The sequence below is a fragment of the Nanorana parkeri genome, unplaced genomic scaffold (assembly GCF_000935625.1).
Source record: "Nanorana parkeri isolate BGI_ZX_2015 unplaced genomic scaffold, ASM93562v1 scaffold439, whole genome shotgun sequence".
NCBI classification, from domain to species: Eukaryota; Metazoa; Chordata; class Amphibia; order Anura; family Dicroglossidae; genus Nanorana; species Nanorana parkeri.
The window spans coordinates 1,029,623-1,056,731 of NW_017306707.1; the positions used below are offsets into that span (position 1 = coordinate 1,029,623).

Here is a 27,109-nt window from a genome sequence, read left to right on the forward strand (position 1 = left end):
GCAGAAAAGCCTGAGAGGAAGAACAGATTCTGGGAAATCAGATGCACATGGAGCTAGGTGGGGTAAGGAACCCAGCATATTAACTAGCAGAAAGCACAAAAAACAACAGTAGAAGCAGAAAATAAATCAAAATAATGAGGTTTCCACAGAAACCAACGAAAAGCAAAAAGATTAAAAGGATAAAAGCACATCATAACAAGTATGATTGCAATAACTTATCCCATATCTGTAAAGGAGCACCAAAACATGCCCCATAGAAATAAGGGTTTCAGTAAAATAAAAAAATGACTACCCGCACCTATTTTCAGTCCTGCTACTCATCCTCCTGGATGATATAAATGACAAGTCAATATAGAAAAGACAGCATACTGTACTCTGCAGTGGTTAAGAGGAATGGCTCTTCAGTTCCATTTGGTGCACATCACCATAAGCTACATACTAGCTATAGGGAAATAATGTAACAAATAGCATTAGGGCTGCAACTAATCATTATTTTAATAATCAATTAGTTGGCCGATTATGTTTTTTGACTAACCAGATAAAAAAAAAACAAAAAAAAAAACAATCCTTCATTTCAAATAAAATACACAAGTGCAATGTTACAAAGTTTACTTCACAATAAAAGTGCATGCACAATTTTTTGCAATCACACTTGATCGTGGTACCGGGCGATCACACTGTGGGTAGGAGGTGCGTTTGGGGCGCCATTGAAATAAATAGCACTGCAACGCACCTGCCCCAGCAGAATTTGTCAGGCTGAAACAGAAAATTGCTTTTTTCCCCCACCTTTTATTAATTCTTTTTTTAAATAATTGTATTGTAAGTACATGGCGCTTGAGTAGCTTCAGCCAGGGAATGAAAGCTGCCAGTGGCAAGATTCAGCAGGCAGCAGCTGAATGTAAATACAGCTGGTAGTGGGCTGGTACAATAGCCAGCCTGCGATTGGCCATTTCAATTTGCAATAGCAGGCTGGCTATTGCACTCACCCACTGTTTGCTGTGCCCTCCTCCCAGCGTGGAGGAAAGAGCAATGGGATCCAACCAACTAATCGATGAGAATAGTTGACAACTATACTCGTTATTGATTAATCGATTAGTTGGTTGCAGCCCTAAACAGCATCTCATCAGGATGAAAATAGTACCAATGTTTTTTTCCAATAATGAAGCCAGTTAAAACGAATATACATTTACATTTTTGCCCAAACACTTACAGTCATCATGTTTCTGAATACATATTTTAGATATTTTTTATCTTGAGTGCCTCGTAGCTCTTATTTGCATTTACTTACTGGCGCTGATCACATATTGTTTTTATATGTTTCTGCATAGCTCCAACTCTCTCAGCTCAGCTTTCCTGAACTTCCTGTCCAACACAAGTTCTCAAGGGATAGCACAGTCTCCAGCAGCTGTCCATATACTAGCTTGAAGAAGAGGGGAGTGGCTTGCCTTGCCATGCCTGTGTGTTTGTAAGAGACACACACACACACACACAGAGCTTACTAGCACATACAAGGGTGACTCCAAAAGGACTCTGCAAGGGAAAGGGGCCACCCTAAAATAGGATATCACGACCAGTGCTCAGGAGACCATCTGATTTTGCAGAAAATATTTAACATCAGGGAGCAGCATCTATTGTAAATGATTTCATAAGAATTTCAAATAGCTGAAAAACCATGTTGACTTAATATCACTTGAACACTAAAAATAGTATAAAACTAACACAATTTACTCCATAAATACACAAAGCACATCTTCATTCATTAGACGTTCCTGAGATACTAAAGGCAATAAAATATGAATGCCGTGAATATATTACTTGTATTAGACTTATTTTAGGGGCACGCAAGAGATGATCTAGTAAGTTCAATGGTCGGCCCAACACGGATTACATGGCACAGTGCATAGTAGGAGGATGTGTACACCATATGTCTAAACACAAATAAATCGCTTCCATTCTTGAGAGCATAATTACACACAAACAGAAACAATAGACATCACAGCAAAATATAGCTACAGAGACAAACATGTAGTTAGAAAACAGACAAACATTTAGTTTGCATAACTCAAGGCTTTTAGTATTTGCATCGTAAAAAATAAGCTACATCGTAGTTACAGTTTTCATACTTCAAGTAGAATTATATATGCAAAAACATTAAAAAAAAGTTACCAAACAGGTTAATTAACTCAGTCTCCATCGCTCGCTCCTGTCCGAAGATGTGAATTCTCGAGCAGCCATGAAGGATCATGGGGCAGGCGCATGCGCAGTAAAGATCTTCGGTGGGGAGAAGGAGAGACACAGTGTAAGTCAATGCACACAGCACAGCACGTGCACAGACACCGTGGGACACAGAAGACCAGAGACCGGCACCAGCACTAGATGGACTCCTGAAAATGACTGGAAAGAAGATGACTGGATCAAGGGTCATCATTTAAGGTAAGTCTGTAAAGCAGCGTTGGGGGTGACTTTAAAAAGCAGGTAACAAGAGAACAGTGTAAAGACAAGGAGATAAAAAAGAAGAGGCAAGAACATCTCCCCTCAGGGGTGGATAAATTAAATGAGAACTATGGGGAATCCAGCCCCTCCCCTGCCACGGCAGAGAGCTGTGACAGGATCAAGAGGTGAGCGAACGCCAGTATGTGTTCGCTCACTTCCCGATCTACTGAGCCGACCTGTGACAGCCTCATTGTCACAGGTCGGCTAGAACTATGAGGTGAGTAAAAATCACTCACCTCATAGTTCTCCTTTAATATGGAATTTAGGAGATAGTCTGTCTAATCCAGGAGCCAGCAGGATTTTTCTTTAGGAGCCACCTCCATTGACAACTAGAGAAAACCTCAACAGATAGGCACCTGGGGTTTGTCCAGCCCTGTTATACAGTACATATAGAACTTATTGCTTGGGTCTAACCAGATTGTTTTCCATGTTTTCATTCACAGCTTGGACCACATGGCTGTTATACTCCTTCGAAAACAGCTGAACAGACTTTCTAAGAATTAAGCCTACATTCAGTAAACACACAGAGCAAACTGCACAGCTCTGAGTGGAAACAGAGCCAGCAACTAAATGAAAGGGAAAAAAAAAAAAAAATCAGCAATTTCTGCACAATTATATTTTCATTGTATATCCCAGCCTGCATCCCATAACTGCACAACTACAAGTCTGTTCTTAAAAAATATTCAATCTGTACGTCTAATGGACTGTTAAATGTGATTTAGTGATTGTTCTGCCTTCCTCCCCCCTGCACGAGTGGCAAAGGTCATCCCCCTTTATAAACTCCAGCACACAAAAAAAATCAAACGCCAAAAAATAGCTGGCGCGCTGGTAGGTACTGCACAATTAATCAGAACATTTTTTATTAAGATCAACAGGTTAAAAAGGTAAAAGATTAAAAACGCATAGCATTGTTTTTACTCTCATTTAGAATGCTGAATTTAACTTACTAAACCCAAAACAAAAAGCCCCCCTCCCTTTATTTTCACACGGTGATCCTTTCAGTCACATCCTTCATGTTTACTGTGATATCACTCAGTAACTGTTCTGTATTTTTTGAACAGGGTCGTGTCAGGCTGCTCCCATGATTTGGACAGAAATATTTTGCAGTCTTAACCCCTTCCTGACCGATGACGGGATTTATCCATCACAGTCTCAGTTTGTTAAAGACCGGTGACTGAATAATCCCGTCATGATGTTAAATGAGCGTTGGTCCGGAGAGCTCATTAAGTTAGTGCTGTTGCTGGGTTCCAGACATATGATATGCCCTATAAATCAGGACAAAAATAATTTCTTATGAATTACTTTGTTAGCTACAGTAATTATGTACACATTGTCAAAACTAAAAGATTTAGAGCTTTCCCCCCCCCCCTTTTTTTGCATTTGTTTTGATTGAAGAAAAAAAAAAAAAAGCATTTATATATGCACATGTCACTCCTAATTGAAGCTCATTTTGTCTTTTAAAAAACGATATACAATATGTGTAGGTGCAATGAATGAGGAAGATGGAAATTATGGTTAAACAAACACATAGCACAAATGGAAAAATTGCTCCGATCCCCAGGAACAAAGACATTTTCTGAAGCCGTCACTAAGGTCACTTCCAGACTAGCAGCCTCCTTTTGCACCTCTGTTAAGGCAGTCCGTTCATTTGAATGGCAGTGCATGTCAACACATATAAAAAAAAGGGACAGGACAGGAGCCCTTTTTTTGGAGTGCATCACAATGCATGGCATGTGCATTGTAGATTGCTGCAATGCAGGTGTGTTGCCTGCTAGTGTCGTGTATTGGGTTGCAGGTTTATATGTTAACATGCGTGTATTGGACCTTAGGACTAGGCAGTCAACTGCCATCCCTTGGCTTCTTCTAGGACTTGGACACTCTGACAGCGAGTTCTCATCTGCCATAATTCATAACTCTGTTCCTATCCACTTGTGAGATTTGGGTGTCTGCACTCACTTTTTGTCTTCCAACTCCTGGAAGATGGGGTGGCACCAAAGTGTCAGAGTAGGAAGAAATATACTTGCAACCCCAATTGTTTATATTACGTTCCAAGAGATTGCCAGTTATTAGTCATATACTGTTGTGTTCTTATGGGCAATGATAACATCTGATAAGTATTGTAGCAACATCTCAACTATGTTACACTGTACATAAAGTTTCCCTAATTTTTATTACTTGCTTCTTCATAAAAAAAATTACTGAACCCTCCAAGGTGCATGGAAATCTCACTAACCCCATTCTCAAACATATCCTGAAAATCTGGGATGGGCCGATACGCCCTTTGGATTGGATGTCCCCTCATTCTCCCCTGATGTCTATCCATGGCAACCCACTATTCCTACCGGGCTATTCCAACCCCGCCGCCTTTAAGCCTTGGCTCGCTACCTCTCTGAGCTTAGTTAAAGATTTCTGCTCCGAGACAGGAATGATACCATATCCGACACTCCAAGCTAGACACCACCTGACTCCTAGATCGGTCTTCCAATTTCGGCAAATTAAACATTTACTGTTGGCCTGATTAGGCTCCTTACGACTCCTTCCTCCCCTTACCCCCTTAGAGAGGCTTTTATTATATGGGTCCGGTGGTTCCGGGACTATATCTGCCTTATATACCCTCTTGCTAGATAAACTACACACCCCCCTCCCTTCATAGACCAAGTGGGAACAAGACCTGGGTTGCTCTATCTCCTCCGAAACCTGGACCCAGATCTGAGCAACGACTTCTCGAAGTTCAATGAATGTCCAAGAGATAGAGGCCAATTACAAATTGCTCTTTAGGTGGTACTTTGTACCACTCCGAATCTCGAAAGCTATCCCATCCTACTCCCCGAATTATTTTAGGGGTTTACAGGTGAAGGGATCAGTCCTTCACATTTGGTGGTCCTGCCCTAAGGTGAAGAGAGTCTATCAACTCCTATATACGGTCACTGGCAAGACATTTCGCAAGGACCCTTTGGAAGCTCCATTACATTTAAAAAAAAAAAAAAACAGTGGTGTGTACGGTTTGTCAACACCGATTATCTTCATTCTTACAGAACCCAAACGGGTCATTGCGAAAGCTTGGAAGTCCCCTGATCTGCCCTTTGCTGAGGTCAAGCGTAGAGTATCATGTGTGATGTTCTTTGAGAAGCTTACCGCAATCCAACGAGATGCCATGGTGCCATTTAGGAGGCTGTGGGAGCCATGGAATGGGTCATACCTTCCTCCCTCTTTTAAATGTGGATTCCTTGACCATGTGATGACACTGCCAGAGATGGCGACCAAGTCACTCCACTCCATCCCCCTTATATTCCTCTTTTCCTCACTTCTTTTCTCTCTCCCCCTTCCCCCACCCCCCCCATCTATTTTTTTCTAACCCTTTCCCCTTTAGCATCCCCCTCCCCCCCCTTCAAGAACCAGATAACTGACTAGTTTTCTGCAACCTTGACTCGATGTCCGTGTTAATGTATTGATTATATTGATGTTGAGTATTTGATGTCACTTCACTGGACTTCACTGGGATTATTGTTACGATTATAATTGTATTTCATTGCGCACAATACATGTACTGCATTCTGAGACCGATACTTGAAATGTGCACAAGCTTATCCGCCTAAAAACTAACAAATCTTTTTGAACGAAAAAAAAATGACCAAAATTGAAATGTAGTTACAATCCATCCTATAGGAGGAAAAAGGAAAATAATGTAATTTACACACCTCAGTGGAAAAACTTCCTGCAAATTGGTAATGAAAAAGAAAATAACTTTTTTTTTTTTTAAAGTAGGCAATGGAGCAAGAAAAAATAAATAAATTTGGTGCAATAGTTACATTTCACATGACAAGGACATCTACCACTGGCCTGTCATCACACCAACAGGTTCACTTGAGCAAAGTAAATAATTATATATAAAGATAATTCAATTACTGCAGATCTGATTAATGACTGATATTAAAATATAAATATATATATACATTTTTAACATTATTTTTTTATTTAACATTTTGAATTCCACAAGAGCTAAAAAACAGACGGAACAGAAACATTGGTATAATACTGTATGTTCATAGTGGGCAAGATTATAACATACTGTAGAATGCAATACAAAAACGTCACTGCGGTAGAGGTTTTAAGCACACTTCCTTAATGCGAGAAAAAAACAAAAGCATAATGGAGAGAAAATTAGGAGCTGGAAAAAAAATATTTGGAAAGTATGAAATATCGCTGGACTTGCCAGGGTATTTTGTTGGTGACAAGGATCTTGACATCCTCAAAATCTGAAAAATCCATTAAAATTCTTTCTTAAAAAAAGGACTTAAAAGTATACTCAAGAACAATATTTAGACGATCAGCATGGACTGTGGGTGGTATAGCCCCCAGAATATGCATTACTTGGGAGCTGCAGAAAATGTCATGGCTTCAAGACCAGTTTGCTCATTTGAGTGTTCTCTGAAAATTTTTACTGTCCTAAAACACTGAACTCTTTCAGCCTCTGCGTGGGAAAAAAAAATTGTCCGAAACATCAACTAGACCCGCTACTATGGTAACGGACCGCCTGTGACAGCAGGCTAGAGGTCACCACCATGACATCATTGGTTACAAGAGGAAAAACATATGTCACTGCAGAGTATCCCCAACAACTTACAAGCTGAACCAGCCAGCATATGGAAGGGATGAAGCTGAAGACATGAGCCAAAAACTTTACAGCCCAACTGGACTAGAACAATAAGATCATCATCAATTAATTATTTATAAGGAGCAAAAGCGTAATTAAACCGTAAGATAATATAAAGGCTTTATAAAGTGGCGTAAAAGAGAAGTTTCCCACAGCAACAAAGTTTTATTTTTTGGATATTTTTTTTCTTCTATTTCTAGTAGGTTTGAAAATGGAAAAAAAAAAAAAAAAAAAAAAAAAAAAAAAAGGTATGATTGATTGTTTGCCAATTGGCACCTCCACCCCTCCTTATATACACTGTACGTCTTAAAGAGAGGCTAAACTCAGGAGTTAAATCTGAATGCACTTGACTATTACCAAAACATTTATCTCATTTGTGTATCACTCGGCTGTAGATCCTCAAATCATCTCTGAATTGGTGCCGACACTTTCCTTCCTTCTGGCGGGTGACTACTTTTGTTCCAAGGTCCCTGTGTGGGTTATAAAGTAGTCACCACTCCAAGCTCACTGCGATGACGGACTACAATCTTACGTTTAGTTTACTAATTTGTATTGAGATTGTAGTCCTTTATGGTCCCGGGAGGGCATATACCAACATCCTCCCGTGACCAAAGCTCAGTATATAGCGTGCTATTGCCCGCTATATACTGGGAACGCCGCAGCCAGGACGGATCCCGACAATACTGTTGAGATCCACCCAACTGGCTGAGTGACAGCGTGCTCTATCTAGAGGCAGAGCCAGCTATGCCTGCCCCTTCCCCAGTCAGCACTGGGGGATCGGAGAGGGGAAGCCCTGTGGGAAGTGATGACTGACAGTCACCGCTCTCTGCATAGAGATGATCGGGAAGTGAGGGAGCTGCATGTGTTCGCTCACTTCCTGATCTATAGAGCTGACATGCGATAGTTTCATTGCCACACAATCGGCTTTAACACTCGCCTCATAGTTCTCCTTTAAAAAAAAGGTACTAAAATGCATTTTTAAGATTTGACTCCTGAGTTTAGCCTCACTTTAAAGACGTACAGTATATATAAAAAGGGTGGAGCTGCCAATTGTCAATCATAACATTTGTTTCATTTTCAAACATACTAGAAAAAAAACAAAAAAAGTTTGTTGCTGGTGGAAACTCTTATTTTTCTTTCACTCCACTTTTTTGGGCTTGTAGGTAGATACTGTTCCTTTCATGCTCCTGTACAGCCAAATAAGCACAGGCTTTTATCCAACTGCTTTGCAACTGTTTATCTGATCTCATCAGTGCAAGTTATGGTACAAAGCCATATATGGAGTAGAGTTTTTGTGGATCTATAAAGAACAAGACTTGAGTCAGGTGGCCTCAACGCAACCAAAAGCACATTAATGCGAGGACATTACAGCAGCTAGATGTTTACAGCAGAAGACTGCTGATTGTCAAACACGAAGACCTTTGAGTGCGATAACACATATTTTCCTGCACTGAGATGCATTGTGTTAGGACAGTTGATTAACGTTGAGCATATGCACATGCATCGTGGTAAGCTATAGCGCAGGTGAATTTATTTTAATGTACACATGCGTTGGGATTCAGAATTAGTAGAGAACAGGAATCACCAGCACTCAATACGTAGTTTTCAAATAGTAAACGTCCATTTAAGCGGACATAACGTCACAAACTAAAGAACCAACCTTTCTGGGCCGCACAGGGTCCCTTCATCAGGGTAACAATGTGACCCTGATGAAAGGACCCTTTGCGGGTAACAATGTGACCCTAATGAAAGGACCCTGTGCGGGCCCCGAAACGTTGGTTCTTTCGTTTGTGACGTTATGTCCGATTAAATGGACGTTTACTATTTGAAAACTACTTATCGAGTGCTGGTGATTCCTGTTCTCTACTGTTTATGTGCACTGTGCCAGCCGTGATTGTCACTACAAGCACCATTATTACACTTTGGGCCAGGAACACTAAGGAGTGCAGAGGGACTCTCTATTCTTCACGGGGATTCAGAATTAAACACGCCACACATATACCCATATTTCACTGCAATGCACAGAAATACTACAAGAAATACTAGTTCCCAGGCCTTCAGGCAGACTCTCAGGCCTTAGATCTTTTCAGAGCCAACGATTTGAAACAAGCATCCAGATAAGATGCCCCCGACTTCACAATGGCCACTTGCTGCAATTGTGTTCCAAAATCAGTGACCCAAAGTACTGAAGCAAGAGCCTGTTAACTAGCATTTCAAGAATCAACAAAGCTAGGCAACAGGTTGCTCAGTTCAGTTACATTTATACTGATCCTGTCAGGTTAGGAAATATCCAGATCAAAAGGCTCCCACAACAGAAGAGCATTTATGCTCATATGTTTGGTGGTTCATGTTTTCTACCTTCCAGATCTGCTGCCTGTCAGTCACCACTCCCAGGACTGTGTAATATCCAGATCACAGGTAGCAGGCTATGCAAGTCTTAATGGATCACAGCTGCGGATATAGCAGAGTGTCTTTCTGCTTCAGTGGTAGTGTGGGAAAGGCATTCCCCAAAATCCAACACACAGTAGCAAGGGAAACAAAGGCTTTTCCCCCACTGCGGTACTGGGTTGTAGCGATCTCTGAATTGCCCAGCGTTACTGTCATTACTCGAACGCTGGGCAATTGAACCTCGCGGCTTAAAGCGGCTGCGTGGGAGGAGCCACGTCACGTCGTTGGAGAGGAGGCGTCGCTGAACGACGTACCTGGAACCTAGGATAGGCAAGTCTATTACAGACCGTTTGGATGCCTGCGTCCCCTGCCATGGCACTGCGGTTACATCCTCCGACCCCCTATGCCAACAAAAGACTCAGCAGTGATGCAAGGGTTGGCTGATTTAGTCACAGCAGAATGCACAGACACTGGACTCTACTAGAAGAGTCCACTGCAACATAGACTGATGGAGGCTGCAGCATTGGAATGGAGGGGAAGTAAAAGACAAGGGCCACTGGAGAGGTGTGTAAGTGCCGGAACCCTTGATCCAGACATTTGTTTATTTTTTTTTGTTTTAAATCTGACAGTTTTACTTTAAATATATGTGGGTCGAGACATGTAAATCAGTTCTTCTCTGTTGCTGTGGCCAGTTATACATCCAGAATCTCTAGCTAGGCAAGTGACAGACACATGTAGGCAATGGAAAAACAGTCACGCTGTAATCTGCAAATAACTACGACGACAAATAGCGCAGTGAATAACTGACATTTCTTCTCGCTATTGTCATGTATATTTGAAATGCAACTCGCCATGTGAGCATAGCTCGAATAGTATGATAAGGATAGGTCTACTAATCAGACACATATTGCCTCATCCAGGATTGCATATGTAGGCTGAATCCTGGGAGCCAAAACATTAGAAAACCTTTATTTATAACCTTGTTTATTATAGTAGAAAAGCATTATTCAAGTCCACGTTGACCTGGGCTCTGGGTGTTTTAACTTTGGTTTTGGTACTACACACCCAAAGAGTAGCTGGTAGTGTAATGTCTTTACACTATATACGTGAAGAAAATCTAAACTGATCATATGATTATAGTGGACAGATCCTTCCTTTGGAATTCTCTTTGAAATTATTTAGCAAGTGACTAGGAATATCTAGAAAGCAGAATCAGGAAGGATTGGCAATAAGCTTGATAACATCGTGTGCGCGTGTGTCAATCCAAAAAATGAACGTTTTTTTCCTCTCCAAATAAACAGGACTTTTACTCAAGAGGTCAGTTAGGCACACACATTATATTGGGGGTGCAACTCATTCAGGTTGAGGGGTTCCCTGGTAACGGCGATAGATTTACTTTACGTATGAATGCACTAGTCTCATCTTTCCAGGAACTAGTGAAATCACTTTAGCTGGGAGGCCAATCTCACTGGTTGGGTTGAGTCACTGCAATAAGCTCAACAGTAAAATCTCTGCCAGTGTAAACAGGAAGTTTATGGGTGAAATATGAACAATGGCCTTGCAAGAATATATTAAGAAGCACAACTGTACGCAAAGCTTTTGACACCCCTTGTAGAATCATGTTTTGATGATTTCTCTCAGTGGAAAAAGTAAGACTAACCTCTGTAAGCAACAAAAACTTAAATCTCATATGTTCTTGAGACAAGCCATTTAAAAAACTGATCCAGGGGCCTACACCCCCGATTTGGTTTTCCTCTAGAGCACCTACAACCTGAGATACTCTATTATGCAAATCTCAAATTTGGGAAGTCAAGGGACCACTGAAATTATGAAATCGCGCTAAACCACTTGTAAAAACCGGTTTCATGGTCAGTGCAGCATCACCATAAACTAAAATAACATATCCTGGTGCCTACCAGGGCATCAGGATAAGAGAGGAAAGACAGTGGACGTGGGTCACAAACACAAAGGGAATGTCCACAAGCAGCATAGCCCTACTGGTCAAAAATAGAGAACAATGTCAATTTATGAGGGTGCTACGCCAAATCATGCAGGCACCTAGGTGGACCTTCAAACCCCCAATCAACACAGGATTTCCAACTATACGTCAGGTCACTCTTCAAACGGAGGTACGTTATTCAGATACAAACACAAATTAAGTAAGGGCAAATGTAATTCCTTAGCTGATCTGAATGGTTGCTAAAAAAGTCACTTGATTTGGAGATGACAACTGCTCTGTGCAATGCTTTACTAAACAAGCCTGATAGAGCCTTGTAGATGTCTTATAATAAATGTGCAGATTTGAAGGAAGTATATTCACATATAAACACAAGCATGTTACAAGATTGTTTATAGACATTTCCTTGCGTACAGACCAGTCATTTTGTTTTACATGGACTGAAGCAAATATTTTGGCATCATCCTGTGCCTCCACCCCATGTCTTCTGATGATGTGCCAAAGTTCTCCAGAACAGAAAAATACCATTATGCGAATATTTATTTTTTGCTATGAATTTGTATATAAATATTATGAAATACGGTTGTGACATTTTCATGTCTTACTTTCAGAATAATGAGTAGGCTATTTCTAGGAGGGAAGTGATGAAGGCTCTCCTGAAGAGCAGGACTGTTTACAAAGTATGGCCATGGATAAGGAGTAACTAACGCTGGTTGCCTGTGACTTCTGTAAGGGTTGTGGGCAAGCTAAGCACCAAGAGCATTACAAGCTCATAACCGCAGGAGCTGCCAGATCTTGTTGCGTTGGTCTTCAGCTGATCCAATCCTTATTTAGCACGGTTATAAAACTGAAGCTAAATGCTTCCAAACTATGCGAGATTAAGAGTGGTTGGGGGTATCTGAAACATGCAAAGTGCTAATCATGGATTGTGTGCCAATGAGCATAGGACTATTCACTTACAGGCCTGTAAAATGCTTTTTGCCCCTTATCAGAATATATGGGACAATTGTCTAATATTTTTCTACTGGTAAGTGGTACTGCCAGCACTTTCATGCTGCTTTACATTCCAACAAGAGCTTCCATCTCCAGTACAGTAGGGGGGAATGTGCTGTGTCTGAAGGGCAGTATTCTGCTTAGGAAAATAAAACATGTGCCATTTTAAAAAGTCCAGTAGGTGAAGCATTCACTTTCAAGCAATAAGGGTAAAAAACTGAATATATGCCTTTGGTAAGGAGAATTTCTCAAAAATATTTGGCCAAAGTCGCCCTACTTGTACACCGTACTGAAGGGAAGCCTCTGGATAATAACCACATGTTGAGTACTACACCACTGATCAGGTCAACATGACTACACAGTGAAAAATGGTGAACATTTCAATAACTGTAAAGCTAGACTTTTTAAAGTTTGTAAATAGGAAGTCAGGTCACTGAATGGACTGGTGATTTTTTTCCAAGAAGTTTTTTCCTTCTCAAATCACTTGCTTTTTTTTTCTGGGAGTTGTGTTTTCCCTGTGGATGCATCCCCCACAAAAAAATTTACAGGAAAAAAAAAGACAAAAAAAATTAGTACACATGGGTGTGGGCCTGGGAAACGCAGAACAAAAACCTCAACCCCCAAGACAACAAAGCACATAGAAAAATTGTGGCTGAATGCTGCGGAATCTTAAAACACAAGGGAGCATGGCTGCAGTGGCATTGACTTCAATGCACCGCCATGCCCCCTCCCACCCCTGAATGCAGGGAGCCGGACCAGAGGCCCAACACTCTGGAACGCAGTCTTTGTGGTATGAACCGGCCCTGAGGCCTTCTATAGAGAGGCGTGTGCCTTTCCAAATCATGTCGAATCAATTTAATTTACCACAGGTGGACTCCAAATCGATGTGTAGAAACATCTCAGCAACAATCAAGACAAATGGGAGGAACCTGAGCTAAATTTCAAGTGTTGTTGCAAAGGATCTGAATACTTATGCCAATGTGATATTTCAGTTTTTGCTTTTTAATAAATTCACAGATATTTCTAAAAATCTGTTTTCACTTTGTCATTATGGGGTTCTGAGTGTAGATTAATGAGCACCACGCAACCCCACACAAACATTGTAAACAACTGTAGTATCAGGCTGCAACATAACAAAAAAATTGAAAAAAGTGAAGGGGGTCTGAATACACTGAAACCTCTGCGCGTCACCCTGACCTCTGCGCGTCACCCTGACCTCTGCGCTGTGCATTACATTACTGACCTCTGCTCTGTGCGTTACATTACTGACCTGGTGGAGTTAAGTCTGGGGCAGGGTAGGGGTTAGGTGGGGCAACTGGTGGCGAGTAACTTTAAGGCCTGGCTAGTAGCTCAGGACTTGAAATTTTGAGCCCTGTATACACATATATTTTATTTATTACACCCACACACCAAAAAGAAAAAACGCCACCTAGATTTTGAGCACTGTTATGATCTGGGGTTGCTTCAGTTGGTCAGGTCTAGGTTCAGCAACATCATGTGCCCAAAAACAATTAGGTTGGCCGTCTACCTGAATGACCAGGTTTTTCCCTGATGGCACATTGGGCGTATTCCAAGATCACAATGCCAGGATTCATCGGGCACACTTTGTGAAAGAGTGGTTCAGGGCGCATGAGACATCATTTTCACACCTGGATCGGCCACCACAGAGTCCAGACCTTAACCCCATTGAGAATCTTTGGGATGTGCTGGAAAAGACTTTACACAGAGCTCTGACTCTCCCATCATCACTACAAGATCTTGGTGAAAAATGAATGCAACTCAGGACATAGATAAATGTTGTGACACAAGATTATCAAAATGATGTCATGATGAATGTGTGTTGTAATTAAAGCTAAAGGCGGTCCAATTAAATATTAAGAGAGTGTGTGACTTTTGGCCAGGCGGTGTATACACACTTTTTTTTTTTACAATTTATATACTGTACTGATCAGATCTCTTGACAATAGCGAGGAGCTGAACATTATTTCTCTCCGAATGTCGTTCCTCACATTACGAGGCATTAAAAAGCTTTTTTGATTGTTTTTCTTCCTCAGTAACTAAGGGTGATTTAATTCACACGGGTAGCAACAGCAAGCTGAATAGGAAGATGTATCTTGACAAGCTGAAGCCAAGTGGGGCAAGATCAGCACTGAAGCTGGATAAATTCCAACTCATGGAGAGAGATCATGTTTCCAGTATTCCGTTCAGAATTCTTCAGAAACATTTCAGTGAAACAGCTTGCTATGTGCTGAAATGGCATCTAACAGTGAAAATGGCCTTTGGATTTAGATCTTCAGACTCTCCTGCGGTTATATACCTTTAACCGCATTCAGATCTGTGTGTGATAGATCGGTTCTGCTGACACAATGGTTGTTATCTCTCAGATAACATGACTAAAATAAACCTGTGATCAACAGGCCCTGCGTATGTCCATTGTCCTTGATGAAGGAGTCATGTCAGACTATTGGCATATCACTGCATATCTGCTCACCATAAAAGGTTTAAACAGTACCAACATACATACCATACCAGCAATAGACTGGCCCAAACCGTTTTGAAAGCTACCATTCTCTACCAGGTATTTATTGATGTCTACATCCCCACTGAGCATATTTACCCTTATGTCCTGTCTTTGAGACACTTGTCACCAACTTGACCACAGACAGTAGTAAAAATGAGGGATGCACCGACACCAATTTTTCAGTATCGAGTACCGACACTGGTGTTTCAGCTGGCACGGAGCCGGCTTCCTGGGCAATTTGACTGCCCGAGAAGCTGGCTCCATGTTGTCTGGCTGGCTTGATTGTGCTTGGCTGGGAAACTGGCTTCCTGGCCAATCATTGAGCCGGCTTCCCGGCCAATCAGGAACACGGGAGGCAGGTCATTACTCACCGTCCAGCTTCCTGATCGCACGGAAAGCTGGCTCCATCTTCCCCTACGGCACTGTCGGTCAGAGGAAATCTTCCTCTGACAGGAAGTTCCGGTATCGGAGCATTTGGGTGAGTACAAGTAAAAGTACTCACCCAAATACTCTGTATTGGCACCGATACCAATACTAGTATCAGTACACCCCTAGTAAAAACCTAAGTAAAGGATGGACACCGGCACTCCAAAGCAAATCCAGTACGTCTATTTATTCACGTGCTTGTTGCAAATGCAAAACACAAGATACGTTTCGGGGTCTCACAGGATCCCCTTCATCAGGCAAAAAAGTGCCTGATGTATCTTGTGTTTTGCATTTGCAACAAGCACGTGAATAAATAGACGTACTGGATTTGCTTTGGAGTGCCGGTGTCCATCCTTTACTTATACTTTGACAGAAGCCACCCCTGTTGACACCTGCTGCACTCACTTCTTATCTCATGGAGCAGAGGTTCTGAGTGCGATGGGTACACAGAATGTATCCTAGTAAAAACCTGACACTATGTTCTAATATCCCTCCATTTTATCTAAAAGTGGAAAGAAAAAAACTATTGGCTGAACCAAAGCTCTATTACTACTGTTACCTACATGAATGTACTTAGCTACAAAGTCAGATAAACTATACATCAATAAAATAACTAAACTCATACAGTTCTGAGTGACATATAGAAATTAATGAAACTAGCTGATATAAAGATTAAGCTAGCAGTGCAGTTAGCCATGTTGGTAAACTGGGTCTTTCAGTCAGTCAGTCTTCAAGGATGCCTGCACTGAACCTTTAAAGAACTCTGGACAGAAATCGTATCAACCCTTGCAGTGGGGCTACTCCCACACTGCAAGGGTTAACTTCATTTTTGCATAGGGATCAAAAATAACATTAAAAAAAACAAAAATTAAGAAGATACCCACCCAATCCTTAAAACCAGGAGTGCTCCCTCCAGCCTCTCTCCTCCATTGCAGCAATGGTATGTCCCATGGTGTCCTCGCGTCCTATACACTGCATTGGGCGTGATGGCTCAAGGAATTCTAGACTGCTGCAAAGGAGGGGGCGAGAGGCTCCAGGGACCAGTATAAGAGCTGGCCGGCTGCGAGGATCAGTTGAGAATAACTTTTTTGACCATAGGCAAAAATTAGCACTTAACCCTTGCTATGCAAGGAGTGGCATGCATATAATTTCTGCTGCTGGTGTATGTGCTGTAAAAACAGTACACAAGCACACTAAATGAATAGTCCATGCGAGTCCAAGTTCCTTTTAGGTCTCTATATATTATCTTCTCAGCAGAAATAAATAATAAAAACTATGATGACTAAATCTTGTTTTAAATAAAAGTAAAAGGCATGTGTATATGGATATTTGGGTTGCAATCACATTAACTAGCCTCCATAGAATGAAATGAAGAAAACCTGAAGAAAATGCCACTGGTATGATTTAAGTCCACATGAAAGTGCGCAAAGATTAAACACAAAGAAAAAACTCCTTTGGTAAACCGATTATCTTTATATTGTACAGCAGTTTGGTACATTTTGACATTGTAATTCCTTACCTGTGGAACTAGTACGTAAACCTTCACATTTTTGTATCATTTCAGCAATTTATTATTATCTGTGTCATCAGTAAATGTAACCTCTTCCGTGAATTACAAGAACAAATTCATAATGCACAATTAAATCACTGGAGGCTACCAACCTGAACATTGCAGCATTGTAGTCAGACAAGCCCAGCTTTGTTCCTTGGAACAGTTCATCCATTTTTTTCAAAGTGCTCTGAAGCCTTGAGGAAGTACACAGCGATTCAGAAATCAAAATCTCAAGACTCCTTTAAAAAGAAAAAAAACAAACAAATTAGTAATTAAATGCATGAACTATCCTATATCTAAAAGGCATCATCATATCTGGAGAATAGCAATACATCACAACAATTACTCATCTCAGCAATACAAAGCAAAAGGGATTTTTTAGCAATGACCAGTTAAGAGTTAACAACAAAACGAAAGATGTCTACATGATACTTTGTGACAGCAGTCCTCGTGCAAAATGTAACCAGCTAGGACACTGCATATAATACAATTCATCTTATAAAATCATAAAATGACAAGTGATAAAGTCCGTCCTGAGCATTAAGCCTCATTCACACAGATGTGCACAAGCATACAGTGTGCACATCCGTTCAGAAAACCTGCACCCGGGTCTGACAGCTGGTGCTGTGTGCCCTTGCACAATCCCTACAGGTACAGATGTATGCCCTAAGATAGACTGTCAACATCCAAGGGCATACATCTGTACCTGTATAAAGTGCAAGCTCAGGTCGATGCATTGCCACATCCTTTCGAGTTCAACAGGAAGCTGCATGCGGCTACACGCACCAGTTGTCCCTCCTAGGCGCAGGTTTCTGCATGGACGTGCATGCTGTACAGTTGTGCATACCCCTGTGGATAAGGCCAGAAACAGCAGTTTGTTTTTCCAAGTGCCCCTATTACAGTAAGCTCCCCATTAACCGGGTGGTTGTGTGTGCAATAGCCAGCCTGCTATTGGCTATGGCAATAGCAGAACCCAGCCAGCAGATGATTGGGCCAGGGGTGGGGAGGGGGTTGCTTGAGCGTTTGAGAACTATGAGGTGAGTGCTTTTCACTCACCTCATAGTTCTAGCCGACCTGTGGCAATGAGACTGTCACAGGTCGGCTCAGTAGATCGGGAAGTGAGCGAACACATACCGGCGTTCGCTCACTTCTCGATCTTGTCACGGCTCTCTGCCGTGACAGGGGAGGGGCTGGATTCCCCGCTCACGCAGCTGGGCGGATCCAGACATAATTGTCGGAATCCGCTTCAGCATCTCAGTATACCACGAGCTGTAGCTCGCGGTATACTGAGCATAGGGTGACAGGAGGACGCTAGTTTGTGTCCTCCCGTTACCCTGAGAACTATGGGGAAAAGCCCTAACCCCACAGTTCTCCTTTAATAGTAACTCTCAAGCAACCAGAAATTACAGTTATCTGGCATCTACCAATTCCCATGGGTACCGGATAACAGTTTTTACTGTACATAGATTTGTTACCCGTTGATCCTGACAATAGAGCCATCCATTTCCCTTTTTCATAGGGTGACAACACAGTTGGTTCTGTAGTGCAGTCACTGTAGCACCGTCACATTGTGAACAGGAAAGTCTTGGAGAGAAACATGTAGTTTTAATGGACTTTGTTTAAGCAACTTACAAAAAGCTCAACTCCAGCTATCAGGTTGCAGCAACAGTTTTCCCTCTTTTGGTAAAACAGTTAAAATAAAATGAAGAACTATGTGAGCACCTTTGGCAGTGTTCTATGGTTTATCCCAACCCTATTAATGGTCACTTTTACTGGACAGCTTGGCCTGCACATAATTGTGAATAAAAAAAAAAAAAAAAAAAAAAGCATGTGAAATTAAAACAGGACAGGAATTCATATGCTAAACACCCTCATGACATGTATTAATACAGTTATCGAATACATTATCTTTCAATATAATGGTCCTTTAAGAGGAGGGTTATACTGAAATCAGTTTAAACCTTCCTATCTGCTACACGCAAAAAAATTCTGTTTCTGGATCACTTGGCCTAATGCTGCCCCATGCACCAGGGAGCTGACGAAGTGCATTCAGTGAATGAAGACTAAGCCAAGGTCCTTGTCCTCAATGAGAGCATCAGCAGGTCATGTGACCCAATATAGGAACACATGACTTTGGGGGGGGGTGGGTGAAAGAGGGTCACATGGTGTGCCTTTTTTTTTTAGTCTTAACACCTAACATAGCCTGTCCAACTGACATGGAGTTTAGGTCTGATTTAAGTCTCTTTTCTCCAATCTTACAGCCAGTGGACTATTTATAGAAATACTCTTGTACTTTACTGCTTTATTTAGCCAGTCTCCATTCTCGGTCAGTTTAGTCAATCACAAAGCCACATGGAAAGCAGATTCTCTTAGTTGATAAGTGGAAATGGTAGTCAGGAGGTGGCATGCACGTCTTTCAGCAAGAACTTCGCATAGAAGAGGGGTAAAAAAAAAAAAAAAAAAAAAAACACCACACAAACAACCTACAGTGGGGTGTAGAAATTCTATAAATTTCAGGCACCGGATGTTGAGCAGCAAAAGTCTTGAAGTATTCAACATGTGCTGACCTGTGCACACATGGGTGGTAATATGCCCACATCTGAAACACAGAACAGCTATGGTCCACCAAGCCCATGTGCAAATAACATTGTTTTATCAGTCCCAGAGTTCCTGCCCCCGGTGTGACAGATCCAACTCTCAGGGCCAACTGGCAAAAGATTAAAGGAGATGAAGATAAGTGTAAAATTCACAAACGCCTGTCCTCAGCTCAACAAAGAACTGAGTCTGACGGAGAACAGAGTTTAATTTTTGTAATACTGTAAATGAACAGAAAATGTATTCATGACAAACACTTGAGATGTTTCAGCAAGGTCTGACCTTAATCCATCAACACCCAACAAAGCTAAAGTAACACTGTGCTATGGCGCTGGGCAAACGTGACAAGAAGAGTAGTTGTTCCATAATATGAAATATGCACTTGTAGGAGGTGGAAAGCAATTACAGTACACACATTTTTAGACCTAGACCGGAAATTACAATTTGTTGTCTGGCCGAAACCAAAAATGACTTTTTCCCCAACCTTTTTAAAATTATTTTATTATTTTTTTCCTTTACGGTTAGGGGCTCTGGGGAAATATCAGAGGTCTAGACAGACTCCTGATATTTCCATTTTAAGATAGAAAAAGAGATTGAGGACACAGAGTCCTAAATCTTTTTGTGTAGGCCCAGCACTGAATGAACAGGAAGGCTCTTTACAGTGTGCTCCTGTCCATCCATAAACTGTGGAGACAGTATCAGTTACTATGTCCACAATCAAGAATGAACAGGAAGTGATGGGTAACACTTCCTATTCATTTATAACTGGGGACACACTAAGCTTACTTTGTCTCCAGTTATTTACAAACACTCAGCGACCCGTTCTGATCGCTGAGTGTTTGTACTCCGCTCTCCATCCTGACTACTCCACCTGTGACAGGAGGCCGAGAAGGGAGATGCGGGAGGAGATTTCGCCTCCTGAAAGCTCTTCTCCTCCCCAGCTGGAAGCTGCATATTCTGTGTCCCCTGTGATTTTTGCAGACACTGGTGGAGGATAGCAGGGGGAATTGGTGAGGACACAGAGCAGTGGGGAGGAGAGAAGCAAGTGATGCACCACATTTTTGGCTGTCTTGGCACTACATTATAAATTATATAATGGACACACAAACACCTCTATAAAATGTCCTCCCTAAATTTCTGTGTCTACATACATTTACCATGGTGATACTCCTTGAATTCCTTTGTTAATCTGGAAGTTATCTTATGAATCTGCTCCTAGAATTCCTCTCAAATGTTACACATCCATAATACTAGTCCAGCAACTAATGCCGTGTTATATATTTTAATCATCTACACTGACAGTTTTTAATTTTTTATAAATTAGTGCTCCGCATACCACCATCATGGCCTGGCTTACATCTGCATATTACCTGTAATTCACAATCACGCAGGGCTACCTTTCCACAGAGACAATGTTACCTGTAGCTATTGGTATTTAATCCCTTTTACCCAATTTCTATACGTCTGCAATCACAGTCCCTTTGTTAAAGAGACCCTGTAACCAGGCCATTCCTTTTAACAACAATCTTGCTATGAGATGTTTTGTATATTTTATGTATGTTATTTACCTGTAACAGCCTGCCTGGTGTAGCCATCCAAAAGCCCAGAGACTGCTGCTGGGTACCCCCATTTTTGATGTGGTTCCATCAGCCCCAGCAGACTCAAGTCACACAAGTGACACCATAGTATTTGGCTTACCTCCTACTCCAGCAGCTACAGGAGTTGGGCCAGCACAGATAGTAATCAGACACTTCGAGAAGAGTGCTATAACATACATAGAGGGTTTGCGATTAGACTGGTCCTTGCAGCACCTCTCCCCCTCCGTAGCAGCAGTCTAAGGATCCTCCAATCATCAATGTTCAATAGAGTGTATTGGACGTGAGGACGCCAAAGTAAAATTATCATTGCTGTAGCAGGAGGAGGAAAAAGGGCGCTACCGGCTCTGAGAACTGGGCGAGTATAACTTTTATTTTCAGCCCTAGGCACAAGCAAGCAGTTAACCCTTGCAATGCGAGGGATAGCCCCCCCACTGCAAGGATTAATAATCTTTTTGCACCGAGTTCTGCTTTAAGCCTTGAGCTCTACAGCTTGTAGCAGAACAGTATGTACGGCAAGCTTTCGCAAAGCATTTAGCAAGCTTCCAGCAGCTTTGTTGAAGCTTAACTAGTTGTGGATACTGGATGCACATGCAAAAAAACTTCAAAGTGGACAAGACGTCTGTAGTCCATCCTGCGCTAGGAGACCATTCCTTAGCCAAAGCAGCCTACTTCACTACAAGACACAGTAGTGACATAGCGGCTGACAGGAGGGCACCACAGAGCCCAGGCTAAATAACACACTCAGCAGTGGCGCCGGTATGAAAATATGACTCACCACCAAGAGGTGCAATTTCTTCTTTTACAGGCTGCTTCTGGTTTTCACAGCAAAAGGGTTGCTTGAAATAAACATATGTAGAGTTCCACTTTAAAGTACACAGAGGAAAGTGATCATTCGTTAAAGTGACACTAAACTCAAAATTCCCCCCACCCCACTGCTGCTTTGAGGACTTACCTTAAATGATGCCTCTACATCTGATCATCTTCTTCCCAGTAGTTTTCAGGAGTCCCTCCAACGCTGGTGCTGGTCTCTGATCCAGTGCTGACTCCTGTCTCATGGAGTGTGAGGGTGCACGCTGCTGCATTGACTTACCCTTACCCTCTTCTCCCGGCCAAAGATCCGAACTGTGCATGCGCCCGCTCCATGATCCTTTGCGGCCACGCGAGAATCTTCAGATCTTCGGACGGGAGCGCACGGCGGAGACAGAGGTTTTTAAAAATATTTTTGCATATATCTACTGTTTGCTAGCAGTAGATCTATTGCAAAAAAGTGAGGGTTTAATGATCCTTTAACCACTTCCCGTCCGTCGAACGCTGAAAGACGGCCGGACGGGAGCCTCCTGGATGCGGGTGGGCGTCTTTAGACTAGGGCTGCAACAACTAAAAATCGACTAAAATCGATTATAATCGATCATTGAAAAAGTTGTCAACGATTTCAATCACCGATTAAATCGGCTTTCGATTAGTTGGCCATGTTAACGGCTCCTCAAATGCCACGCGCCGCACCTCCTCCCCACCTCACGATCGCAGCGGCCAAACCCGCCCCCATCCACGCTTCCCCACCTCACGCTCGCCGACCGCCCACATCCATGATCGGCACAGGGACGTGGGGAGAAGAAGTAAGGAGGAGCAGACATGGGGGGGATGACAGCTGCCGATAGACAGGCCCAATCTCAGAAGCAAGTTGCTGGAAGACTGCTCAGCTAAGCCTGCACTCCCCCACCCCCCATGGTGTTCTATAATGTATTGCTGGGATAGTGGGATTTGTATTCCTCTATAGCGGATGGTACATTGTGCTGTATATTATACATAGGAATACAAACCCCAGCAATACATTATACACTGTTTGTATAATTTATTGCTGGGATTTGTTGTATTCCTATATAGCTGGTGGTTTTCTGCATTGCGCTGTATACAGGACTACAAATCCCAGCAATAATACATTATACATTGCAATGCAGAATACCGCCAGCTATAGAGGAGTACAACAAATCCCAGCAATAATACATTATACAGCGCAATACCACTAGCTATAGAGGACTATAAAACCCAGCAATAGTACATTATACAGCGCAATGCAGAATACCGCCAGCTATAGAGGACTACAAAACCCAGCAATAGTACATTATACAGCGCAATGCAGACTACCGCCAGCTATAATGTACTATTGCTGGGATTTGTTGTGCTCCTCTATAGCTGGTGGTATTCTGCATTGCGCTGTATAATGTACTATTGCTGGGTTTTGTAGTCCTCTATAGCTGGCAGTATTCTGCATTCATTGCTGTATAATTTTACACTTTCCATTTCACTATATTGCACCACAGTTGTTTTTTTTGTTTACTTCCACCGCTCCAAGCTTGCTCCTGTGATGGACTACAATCTCAATACAAACTAGTAGTCCCATCACCGGAGGCATTTTTTAAAATGTATTTTATTTTTTATCCGATTAATCGAACGTAATAATCGGCTAACGAATCGATTTTGAAAATAATCGTTACCTGCAGCTCTACTTTAGACGTCCCCACCGTCGCGCACGAGCGGGAAACCGCCAGGATTTTAAGCGGCCACCGATGGCCGTTTACATACAAGCGGTCCGGCATCTGTAAAGACGCCCGATCGCTTGTATGATGCAAGTCAGGTTGACCCCCCTTACCTCTTCTCGCTGTCCCGGCGATCCCGGGCATCATCCATCACGGGAGATGCGGCGGCTCTGTGCACTGAGAACGGAGGGAGGTCAGTACGCAATCTCCCTCCGCTCTCCAAATGCAGGAAGTGATGTATCTTACATCACTTCTGCATTCCTCTGTCACTCTCCGGTACAGAAACCGGAGAGAAGCTGATGAAGCAGATCTGTGCTTCATCAGCTTCTCTGGGGGGTCCCTAGGTGACATTAGGGGTCTTAGAGACACTGTAATGTATTACATAGGGTGCTAAGAAGTCCCCTATGTGATAATAAAGTTAAGTGTAAAAACAAAAGAAAAGTTTTAAAAAAATAAATAAAAATGTACACACACACCCCCACACTAAAAAGGAGAACTATGGGGTTAAGGCTTTTCCCCATTAGTTCTTCTTAGGGTAACAGGAGGACATAAACTAGCATCCTCCCGTCACCCTAAGCTCAGTATACCGCGAGGAGACGCCGCAGCTGAAGCGAATCCCGACAATTATCCCGACAATCCGCCCAGCTGCATGAGTGACAGCTGGCTCTGCCTATCTAGAGGCAGAGCCAGCTGTACCAGCCCTCTCCCCCATGTGCCAACACGCAAAAACGACGATTGCACCCATTACGCCGCACGTTACATATCGACGCCAACGTTGCAGTGAGCGCAATAATTTTAGGGCCATCACTGATAACCGTAAAGTGATAAGCGCTAAAATCTTTTAAAGCAACGCCTATGGCCAATTTTGGCTATGATAGTTTTTTGCGATTTCGTGGGCGTGCGCAATTTTAAGGCTTGACATGTTTGGTGTCTATTTACCTGATGTGACCCCGCCTTTTATATTTTACCAAACAATTGGGTAAAAATAAATATTTCCTAAAATAATAAAAAGGGAAAACTGTTTGTTTTTTTTGTTGTTTTTTTTTAAATATTCGGTACGGTTTTGTTATATAGTAAAAAATAAAAACCTCAGTGGTGATTAAATACCACCAAAAGAAAGCTCTGTCCCAAAAAATTGTATAAAATTCGTTTCAGTACAGCGTTGCATGACGGAATAAAGGTCAGTGAAAAGTACCGCAGCGCTGAATACTGAAAAATGGCCTGGACAGGAAGGGAATCCTAAATATACAATCAAGTACCTTAACGATTAACAATACTGGACCTTATTGGTTTATCATTCAGTGGTAGATCCTCAATTCATCTCCGAATTCATGCTGACACTGTCCTTCCTTCTGGAGGGTGGCTACTTTTGTTCCCCATGGTCCGTGTGTGTCTTGTAAAGTAGCCACCACTCCAAGCTCACTCCTATGATGGACTACAATCTCAATACAAATTAGTAGACCACACGTGAGATTGTAGTTTATCACAAGAGTGAGCTTGGAGCGGTGACTACCTTACAACACACCGGGACCATGGTGAACAAAAGAAGCCAGCCTTTAGGGCCCGTTCACACCAGACACAGTGCGTTCCGGCCTGATTCTGGCTAGAACACACTATTGCATTGAAGCCGGCTCACTTTGTTGTTGGACGGGGCAGTCCATTGAAGTGAATGGCATCATAGCCACACCCTCCGGCCGCAATGTGATAATGCTAAATAGTGCTTGCAGCATTTTTTCTGACCGGACCGCAGGCATTGATGTGCCTTGCATTCCCATGCGGCTGATCGCATTGCGGCTGGAGGGCGTAGCTACGATGCCATAGAGTTCAATGGACCGCCACAACCCCTCCCACCACACAACAAACTGAGCCGGCCGCAATGCGATCCAGTGTGTTCCGGCCAGAATCGGGCAGGAACGCACTGAAGATGGTGTGAACGGGCCCCAAGAAGGAAGGGCAGTGTCAGAAACAATTCAGAGATGGTTTGAAGATCTACAGCCGAGTGATACACTATTTTGGTTAATAGGTTTTTGTTAATGTGCTTGAATGCATTTGTAGAATTTAATCAGCAGAGTTTAGTGTCACTTTATGCTTTTTTTTTTTTTATCAAATATTGCTTGCTTCAGAACACAAAATACTATCTAATCTGTAAAACAGAAAAGGACCAAACTGAAAAAGTCTAGCAGACGTCCTGACAATCAGACTGTAGAGTCTGACTTTCACACTCGTCTTAACATAAAATAGGGCTGCTACCAGATTGCAGAAAGAAACGCTCTTTCCAGCAGAGGGGTGTACACATTTCCATGATGCATATGGAGTTTAGGCACACACAAAAAAAAGTCCATCGGCAATTATTGTCTCATTGTTAACTTGTTTCCAAAGTAAACACTGAAGTTACGAACATTTAGACAAGGAAGTTTGCATGTTGACTCTGATGATGTCATTCTTGGTCAAGTAGATTCCAGACTGCACACAGCACTTTTGTGAAAGTGATGTAATTGACCTTCATTTACTTCAAATTGCTCCCAGATGACTGCAAGAGCCTATACCCCCAATATGTGTCAGATACTGGGGGTCACATTTCCAGAGGAGAAACAGAGCCTTGTTCTTTGGAGTCAATAATGCCTACAAGCCTCATAAAGAAAACGCTCAATGAATAACCAAGGCCCTGCAGGATACAAATTGAAAGCAGCAAGGTCATGAGTACATCTTATTTCATTGTACGTTCAATTTATGAAATGTTCCATACATTGTGTAAATCGATGACCCGTAACCCCACTTCTCCAGAAGAATTCAATGCTGCTGTAAGTGCAACTGTAAAAAGAGATGAATGGGGAATTCAAATTCCACTCAACCTAAATCCTGGCCAATAGCAAGCGAGAGGAAGAAGTGTGCTTAGCACAAACAAGGCTCCCATTACCAGGAGGTATAATAACGCTTCACTTGCACCTTAAACCATGCTGCCATTAAAAGGGAGGAAAGTTTTTTCAGAATCTATTTGCTTGCTGAAAAGCCAGTTTACAAAGCTTAGTAGCTAAAGCTGGAAATGACAAAGCGGATATCCTGCCTCTTCTGTAAGTTTTTAAATTAACAAAAATATGGAAAATAAAATAAAAAAAAGTTAGGGCCAAATAAAACATTATTTCACTGCAATAAATAACTCAAATGTTCTTTGTAAAAGAAAAAAAAAAAAAAAAACAGCACCAATATTTCCCTTTAAATAAGTCACCACTAGACCCCATGTAATAATCTAAATCTTCATTCTAAAAAAGGGAACCTGTGCCCGGGTCATGTACACTAAATATATTCTGCACAAACAACAACATTGCTTTCAAATCAAGCTCCCATTCATCTCTATCTATAAGCAGTGTGGAGAAATTACATTCTTTTTCTAAGTT

The 27,109-nt window shown here is 42.1% G+C and overlaps 1 long non-coding RNA gene across 1 annotated transcript in view; it reads right to left on the reverse strand.

Moving 5' to 3' along the window:
• The window catches only part of LOC108790032, a 127,302-nt gene that overhangs the window by 52,851 nt on the left and 47,342 nt on the right, over positions 1 to 27,109 (reverse strand). The window contains exons 2-3 of the long non-coding RNA XR_001941433.1: positions 20,135 to 20,140; positions 17,095 to 17,220 (exon numbers count right to left, since the gene is read on the reverse strand). This is a non-coding gene — a long non-coding RNA (uncharacterized LOC108790032). The remainder of the gene's footprint in view (positions 1 to 17,094; positions 17,221 to 20,134; positions 20,141 to 27,109) is intronic.